The sequence below is a fragment of the Pogona vitticeps genome, chromosome 9 (assembly GCF_051106095.1).
Source record: "Pogona vitticeps strain Pit_001003342236 chromosome 9, PviZW2.1, whole genome shotgun sequence".
Taxonomy (NCBI): domain Eukaryota; kingdom Metazoa; phylum Chordata; class Lepidosauria; order Squamata; family Agamidae; genus Pogona; species Pogona vitticeps.
Genome location: NC_135791.1, coordinates 18,422,358 through 18,430,803, shown reverse-complemented (window position 1 = coordinate 18,430,803; position 8,446 = coordinate 18,422,358). Strand labels below are relative to the sequence as shown.

Here is an 8,446-nt window from a genome sequence, read left to right as displayed (position 1 = left end):
ACCAGCTGAAAATATAAAAGAAATAAGAAACTCAAAGTATTCTGAGGAAAAAAATGGAGGGGAAGATAGAAAGACAGAACCCAAAGAGTACCTCAAAGATGAACTGGCAGTTGAAGGCCATTTTAGAGAGAGACCCTCAGAGCGATACCAAGAGAAGGGTAAAAGCTTTGAAGGAAACAAAGAAATTTATAATGAACAAAGAAATTTAATAACTTGCTTTGGTTGTGGAAAACCAGATCATTTCATTTCAAATTGTGAATTTATTAAAAACAAAGAAAGGGGACAACAGAAAACAGGGGGAGTTGTATTTTATACAAAAGCAGAATGAGGATTCTAAAGTGAGCCAAGATGGCAGTTTAACTGACGCAGGGGAGCAGGAGCAACTGCCTCCTCTAGCAGAGATAGTCCACTGCTATTACATTAAAACCAACAAGGAATGGATGAAATCAGCTGGAGAAAATATTTATATTAATAATATCAAATATCTAGCATTGAGAGATCCTTGTTCTCAGATTACTATATGCCATACAGATATTATTCCTCAGGAAGACATCATTCCAAATGAGAAAATTTCAGTTAAAGGAATTAGGGCAAAAGTGATTAAGCTACCAGTAGCTGAAGTACATATAAATTATCAAGGGTGGGCTGGTAAATTTATAGTGGCTGTTTCACATGAGATCCATACGCCTTGTTTAATTGGCTTAGATTTGATTAATTATATTAAGACTGATGTGATCGTCACACACTCACAGACAGAAAAGATAGAAAATCTTTATGGAAATAGTGAGGTTCCTGAAGAAGTTATAAATGTCAGCCCATCACCTGAACTTGTAGGAGGCATAGATATAATAAAGTCTCAGAAAAGGCATTTTAAATCAGAACAAGAAAATGATTTTACTTGGCTACAACTTTGTAATGCAGTTAAAAAAGAACCAGTAATTTCAGAATCCCCTAAAAGATTCTTTATAGATAGAAAAATCCACCAACAATTGGATATTCCTTTTGAGTGGAGAGAGATGTATGGAGTTGAAAAAGAGATTTGGAGTAAGATGAGACATGTTAAAGGTGGTTTCATATATATATAAGCTCGCAAGATAGTCAGAACACATCCATTACAGTAACTAGAGAACATGGGAGAGAAAAAAAATTGCTAGAAAGTCAGAGAAATAAGTGGGTAGAAGAAAGCTGTAAAGGTATGAGAAAGCCCAATGAAAGGAGTTTTAACCAGGAGATGAAGGAGAATAGTAGCTTACAGGATTGGTTAAAAGAGTTTCAAGATATCACCCTATTATTCCCTGAAAGTCCTGAGAAAATCTATGCAAAGATCCTGTAATTAAAGAAAAATCCTTAGTGATGACTTCTGAAAAAGAGGAAAACTTACATGAGGATCAGGAAACATCATGCTATCCTGAGATGGTGAAATTGAAAACTTTAGAGGGAAGTGAAGACCGTGGCCGAGGTGGCAGGGACATGAGCAGGTAGCTCCCCCGCACCCGGCATGTAGCAAAATAATTAACTGTGAATTGGGTATAGGACAAATTTGGATGATTCGAAACCCACAGCAACCATTCTTTTTTAAAAATGTGAATTTTTAATGCTTTTGGGAAAAAGCAATCCCCTGGCATAGTAAAGGCTTACAAAGAATGATCACCAGTTGAAATGGGCACGGACTGGGAAAATGGTGGTTCGTGATGGTTTTTGGTTCATCACTATTCCCAAACTGTGAATCACAAACTTTTACGAACTTTCTGACAAAATGAAACATGGGGTTTGTGCAATTCAGGATTTCTGGGAATGGCAGAATGGCCCCCACACGAGTTAGAGATGCCAAACTCTCAGTGATTCTTCAGCTGGTTGTTCTTCCCAACCTCTCCAAGTTTGGAGAAGTTTGGATTTGGGACATCTTAGGTATAGCATCCCCCAAAAAGCAAACCCCCCAGGAGACAGCTGCTAAAAAGCACTTTTCTGGGGGGGGGACCTTTACCAAATTTGGCTGAGGTGGGGAGGAGAAATATCCCAAGAGTCAGTCCAATGTTGGCAAATATTGGATATGAGATACCTGAGTTATGGCCCAGATATATATCACCAACACCAATAATAGTTTGGTATTTCATTTTGTTCTGGGGAGGCACATTTCCCCAAAATGGCCCAAAATGAACCATGAAACAGACTGGTTCGTGGGTCTGTTTGCTTCATGTTCAGCTCTAATTACCAGCATTCTCTTGCACTTAATCGCTGTTTTACTACAATGTTTATAACCTCTCCATACAGATGTGTGCATAGGTTTGGCTGCTCAAGAATCCACATTTGGAGAATACCCAATGAATCCCATAAAAAGACACATGCCACCTTAAAAACTAACCTATTTTATTCAGCATGAACCTGAATACATTACTGGAGGAGGAAAAGTAGTCTTAGCTGGTGCAGAGATATTTATTTCCACGTAGGCCAAAATCCTGTTTGGGGTGTGCCTGAACAATGGGGAATAGGCCATCAGTAGCAGCAAAGAGCTGCCAATTAAAGGCCTCCCTTTGTGCTTTTGGGATGCACATGGTTCCTTCACATCATGAGCACATTTGCACACCCCAACATTGCAAAACGACACCTTGAGCTGGTAGCACTCCACCGCTGCCATCCTTCCTGTTCTGCAGACAGAGCTGTGGGACAGGATTTCAGCCACGCCCTCCTATGCTGTTGGTGTACCCAATGCATGAGAATGGAAATGAAAACTAAAAACAAACCAGGAAGCCAAACGGAACAAGCAAATGGCGATTTGGACAATGGTGGTTTAACTGTTGACAAGGATGTTTGTGTACAGCTAAGCAGACATAAATACAGTGGTGCCTCGCTAGACAGTTACCCCACATAATAGTTTTTTCGCTAGACATTGGCTTTTTGCAATCACTATATCGATTCGCAAAACAGTGATTCCTATGGGGGAATTTCGCTGGACAATGTTTGGTCCCTGCTTTGCAAACTGATTTTCACTAGATGATTTTGACAGCTCCCTCCGCGCTCACAAACAGGTGTTTTTTCCATTCTCTCTCTCTCTTCTCTCCACTCGCCTCTCTCCCCGGACGCACCGCCGTCTTATTGACCGGTGGTGCGGGCGCGGTTCCTGGTACTTCTTTTGTTTTTCTTGTGCTCGGTGTCATGTTCTATACGAACACAGCAATTGCAACAGTAATATTGTCTGATGTTATAGATAATCCTGATTAGTGAGCGCGTCCGGCAGCTGGAGGGAGGGTCGTTTACGCTCAGGTGGTCACCTTCCTCCTCCAGGAGCTCTCCACCAAAGGAGCTTCCTGAAAGGGCTGGACATCCATCAGCGTTGTAGAGGACGGGAGGAACACCGCCGTTTTCAACCTCGAAGGGAAAAGACCAGGAAACTGCTCCCCAAACACCTAGAAACAAAGAGAGACGGTTGGGGGGGAGGGAGTTGTTGTTTTGTGTGTGTGTGTTATTCAGCCTCTTTGGGTCCTCTACTCCCACCCTGAGAAACCCAACAGATCCTTAAGTGGATCCTCCAGTTTTGATCCTCTCCCTCCCCTTTCACTGCTCTTTCTCCAGCAGTGAAACCAGCAGCTCCCCTCTCGGGGCAGGGGTCTTCCTGTCTGCATCCTCTGTGGAGGGCTGTGGGAGGGGGGGCAAGTGAAGCCAGGCAGGACTAAGCTACAAAGTCCCACCTTCCTCTTCCTCCCAAGCAAGCAGCCTTTGTTCTTACCTCCACAATAGAAAGCAGGTGATCTCTGCTTGGGTCCTCCTCTAACAGCCCCCGAAGGAGATGTTCTGCCATCTTGGTGGTGTTCCTGAAGGCCTCCTGCAAGAGAAGGAAGGTGCCTTTGTTGAGCTTCCTGGAGTGGCTCTTAGGTCACATCTCTCCATGCTGAGGCAGCTGTGTGTGAGGGCTGCTTTTCCTGGCGTGTGCCCTTCCCAGAGCCCTGAGGTGTTGGGTTCTAGCCTGGCTATGGGCAGAATCAGCCGTGGTTGCCCTGACCTTCCCTGGGAGGGAGAGGAGGGAGGACAACCCTTGGGTTTCCCCTTGATTTCTCAGGAGCCCCTTCCAAGGAAGGAAGGAAAAGGGGCTGGAAGAAAGCCAAGGACTGACCTGTCCCTCCGGATCCTGGCTTAGCTCCTCCAGGATGAACAATGAGCAGAGGGCCAAGCGAAGGAAGCGCGTCTCCAGGTCCTTTGGGGTCCTTGGCTGCATTTTGCTGTGCAGAGAAAAAGGAAAGTGTGAGAGGGGGGGCCGTGAGCGAGGGGGCCTCCAGCGGGCTGAAGCTCGTCCTACAACTGGTAGGAGAGGCTGCTCCAGCAGACCAGCTCTTTGGCAGGGCGTGAGGGCTGGCCACCCCATGGGGGCTTCCTCTGTTCTCTCCCCCACTGATTCCCCTGCCCTTCACGCACCCAGGACCCTTCACCCCTAGCTCTTCTTTTTTCTCGCCTTCCTGCCCTTCCCTCTGCCTCACAACCTCCACTCCTCTTCTAATCCTGAGGACTGGAGAAAGACACTGCTTTGCCCCCCCCCAGTATCCCAGCCCCCCCCACACACACCAGAAGACCTACCTCAGCTGGTAGAGAGCAACCATGGCCCAAGGTAGGAGGTCGCTGGGCGTGGGTTCTGGCTGGTGCTCCTCCATCACCTCCTAAAAGAGATCAAGGAGGGAGAGGAGGAGGGTCAGTCCCCCGAGGCTTTCAGGGGAAGGCCTCCTGCCCCATTCGGATACCCATCCTCTGCTTTCCTCCCTTTCCAGCCGGTGAAACCGCTCTGTTTCCCTTCCGAGGCCTTTGCACAAGCTCCAAGAGTTCAAACTCCATCCTTTCCAGGCAGTCAGGAATGCAGTGTTTCATAAACCTTGGGTGCCCAGGCGTTTCAGGACTCAAACGCCCAGAAGCCTTCACCCCAGCTGTGCTGGCCAGGATGTCTGGGAGTTGTAGTCCAAGAACACCTTGGCACCCAAGGTTAGGAATCACGGCATGCAAGGCACTGGCTGCGTCTCCCCAAAGGGCTGCCTGGCTGGCAGGGAGGATCACCAGGGCTCCCCCCCTCCCAGACTTCCAAAATGAAAAGGAAGGCGCCAGCACTCACCACAACCGCAGCAACCAGCTCTGCCTTGGGATAGGGGACAGCCAGTTCGTCCCTGTTGGTAGCCAAGGAATCCATGCTGCAGTTTTTAATGTCCTTGAAGAACCGAATACTAAAGTATTCATCAAGGACAACCTGGAGGTGGGAGGGGGAGAAGGTCGCCATTATTTGGGGGGCTCTCTCTCTCTCTCTCTGCCTTTCCTGACATTCCCCCAAAGACAGACCCCATGAGGGCTCTGGAGGAGAGGGGAAGGTCAGGAGAGGCTTTCCCCTTCCCCTCCCACACCCTGGGATCCCCGGGGGGGGGGATTCCTAGGAGGGCTGTACCTGCTGTCTCCTGCTGGCCATGGCGAGCTCGATGACCCACCCTGGCAGATCATCGATGGCCAGCGAATCCAGCGAGGAGCACATGGACATGAGGCTGTCCTCGGAAGAGGAATCCTTCGATGCTTCCAGGGAGCATCGGGAGGAAGGTCTGCGCTCCCCAACTGCCTTGGTGACATTGGCAGCCTTGGGGAGGCCTTCGGTGTTCTGGCCGCTGGCAGGGTGGACCTTCCTCTTCCTCCCGAAGCAGGGCAGCCTCTCCCATAGCTTCCTCGGTCTCTGCCCTTCAGCTTGGTCCTTTCTCCCAAACAGGCTTCTCAGCCTGGATAACCTAGAAGAACGGAAGAAGAGGAGACGGGAATGAGGGCTTGGAGTGCCCACCTGACCTCTGTGGGTAGACAGTGGGGCGAATGTGGGAGAGATACCTTCTCTGCCCGGACCAAAGATCTAGGAAAGATGGGGCCATCTTGGCATTTTCGGGGGGGGGGGGGAGTTCCAAAGTCTGGGGGGAATGGCAGAGAAGTCCCTTTCTTTCGCGTCCCCACCCAATGTGAAGGCGGAGGGGCCAAAGGAGAGGCTTCTCCTGAAGATCTTAACCGGGTCAGAAAGGGAGAGGGGGTGGGGGGGCCCTTGGAGACATCCTGGACTAAATCCTTGTAGGGCATTCTAGGTTAAAAGCCGCCCTTTGAATTGGGACTGGAAATACATCGGACGCCAGTGGAGCTGCTGCAAGAGGGAAAGGAGGTGAACCCTGCCTGCCTGGCCCAGTTTGGACCCACAGACCTCTAGGGCTTGGACAAAAAGCCAGAAGCGGAAATACAAATGGCAACATAGCGTCACTGATAACAAAAGCAACAACAACGCAAACATAAACACTGTCAAATGAAGAGGCCAGAGGGCAGAGCCGAAGGAAACCAGGGGACGGACACTGCCTTCTGGCCAGGCAATCTCTGGGAAAGCCTGCCCGAGAAGCCATGTCTGAAGAGACCCTTGGAAGGTGCCCAGCGAAGGGGCCGGGCAGATTTCGGGCAGGCGGTTGTTCCACAGGTGGGCAGCGACCGCTGAGACGAACCGGAGTCTACTTGTCGGGGGTGGCTGGGAAGAATCCCAACTGACAACCACACGCCCCCCCGGAACAACATAACCCATCACCTCCTCCTCTAGCTGTCTCTGTTCTCTAGAGAAGCCCCCCCTTTTTAATTAATATTTAATTTTTACACATATAAACCTACAAAACTAACCAGAAAACACACAAACAAAAAAACAAAGACAATACAAATAGAATCAAAAACAAAACAAAACCTCCCGCATATATAGGCCCCCTTCTGACCTCCCCACAGTCATCCCTCCCCAATGAAGGGCCCAACCCCCGAGGGAGGAGACCCAGAAATCTACTTACATTTTTGCTCCTTCTCCGATGTGGTTGCCCAAGGAGTCCAAAATACTGAATTTGGCCTCACTTGGGCAGGCGCTTGGCTCCTCCAGTCCTAGAGAACTTGTCTCTAGGCCAGTCAGCCACGCAATGAGGCCCTCCAGCCTCTGGAGCGGTCATGGAGGCCGGATGGGTCACAATGGCTGGAGACAAGGGACAGCCAGGCAGGGAGGGGTAGCCCTGGAGGGCTTTGGGCTGAAAGGAGGGCCCGATTTTGCCTTCTGAGGAGCTCAGGCTTCCCCTCTACAGAGAAAAATAAAAGAATTGACATATTTCTCCTCAGCTGCGTGCTTTGCAGTCCCTCAGGCCAAACAAGGGCCTGAACTGATATAAGGAACACAAGGTCTCATCCTCAGCATTTGTTTAAAAAGAAAACCAAGTTTCTAGCCCACATAAAGGCTGTGATGGACCTACATTTTGGGGGCTATACAATGATTTCGCTAAACAGCGATTTCAGTGGAACAGATTATCATCGTCTAGCGAGGCACCACTGTACAATAAACTATAGGTTTTATCTGATTCAGGTATGTGAGAGAGTTTAATCTCTCAACAGAGCTGGAAGAAACAAATTCCAAAAGTGCCTGAACAGTAAAGAGAAAAGGAACCATTTAGCTAGTTCCTTGTTCAACCCCATCTCCCATTCACGTTCAAAGGCCTGCCTGCTATTCTAACACAAAGGTTCTCCCAGACAGGGCAAATTTCCTCTTTCTTTCCTCCCACTGGGTGTTGAAGGAGTGCACAACTCAGACGTGAAGGACGTTGTCCTGGTTCCAAGCTGTTGCCCTCCAGCATCTGGAACGAGGAGTTCTGAAGAGGGAGGTTTGATGCAGCCATTGTGGCTCATGAGTCTATCAAGATGCATTTGCGAAATCCCCTTTATTTTGCCTTGGCACCAGCTGCATTTGGACCTTGGCAAGGTGTAATATTGAACAGAGGAGTGTGATAGAATTTTGCCCCTGACTCCAAGAAAAGATACTTTTCCTATTTTCCCACTTCCCCCCTAATCTTTCTCTCAAGGAACTGTTCAGTTTTTTTAAATGGATGCAATGTAATTTTTCTTTTATATTGATTTTCTTTTATATTCTTTTATATTTCTTTTATATTCAGCCTGTGTCTCAAGTTTACTTCCATTCTCTCTCTCTTCTCTCCACTCGCCTCTCTCCCCGGACGCACCGCTGTCTTATTGACTGGTGGTGCGGGCGCGGTTTTTGGTACTTCTTTTGTTTTTGGTACTTCTTTTGTTTTTCTTGTGCTCGGTGTCATGTTCTATACGAACACAGCAATTGCAACAGTAAAATCGTGTGATGTTATATATAATCCTGATCAGTGGGCGCTTCCGGCAGCTGGAGGGAGGGTCGTTTGCACTCAGGTGGTCACCTTCCTCCTCCAGGAGCTCTCCACCAAAGGAGCTTCCTGAAAGGGCTGGACATCCATCAGCGTTGTAGAGGACGGGAGGAACACTGCTCCCCAAACACCTAGAAACAAAGAGAGACGGTTGGGGGGGGGAGTTGTTTTTTTGTGTGTGTGTGTGTTATTCAGCCTCTTTGGGTCCTCTACTCCCACCCTGAGAAACCCAACAGATCCTTAAGTGGATCCTCTGGTTT

The 8,446-nt window shown here is 48.5% G+C and overlaps 1 long non-coding RNA gene across 1 annotated transcript; it reads right to left on the bottom strand.

Annotated features, from left to right (window-relative positions):
• Nucleotides 1-295: 295 nt before the first annotated feature.
• LOC144584317 (uncharacterized) lies at nt 296-3,845 on the bottom strand. The gene is made up of 2 exons (XR_013538494.1): nt 3,725-3,845; nt 296-3,404 (listed from the first exon to the last, which is right to left on the bottom strand). It is a non-coding gene; the product is annotated as an uncharacterized LOC144584317 (long non-coding RNA).
• Nucleotides 3,846-8,446: the final 4,601 nt, after the last annotated feature.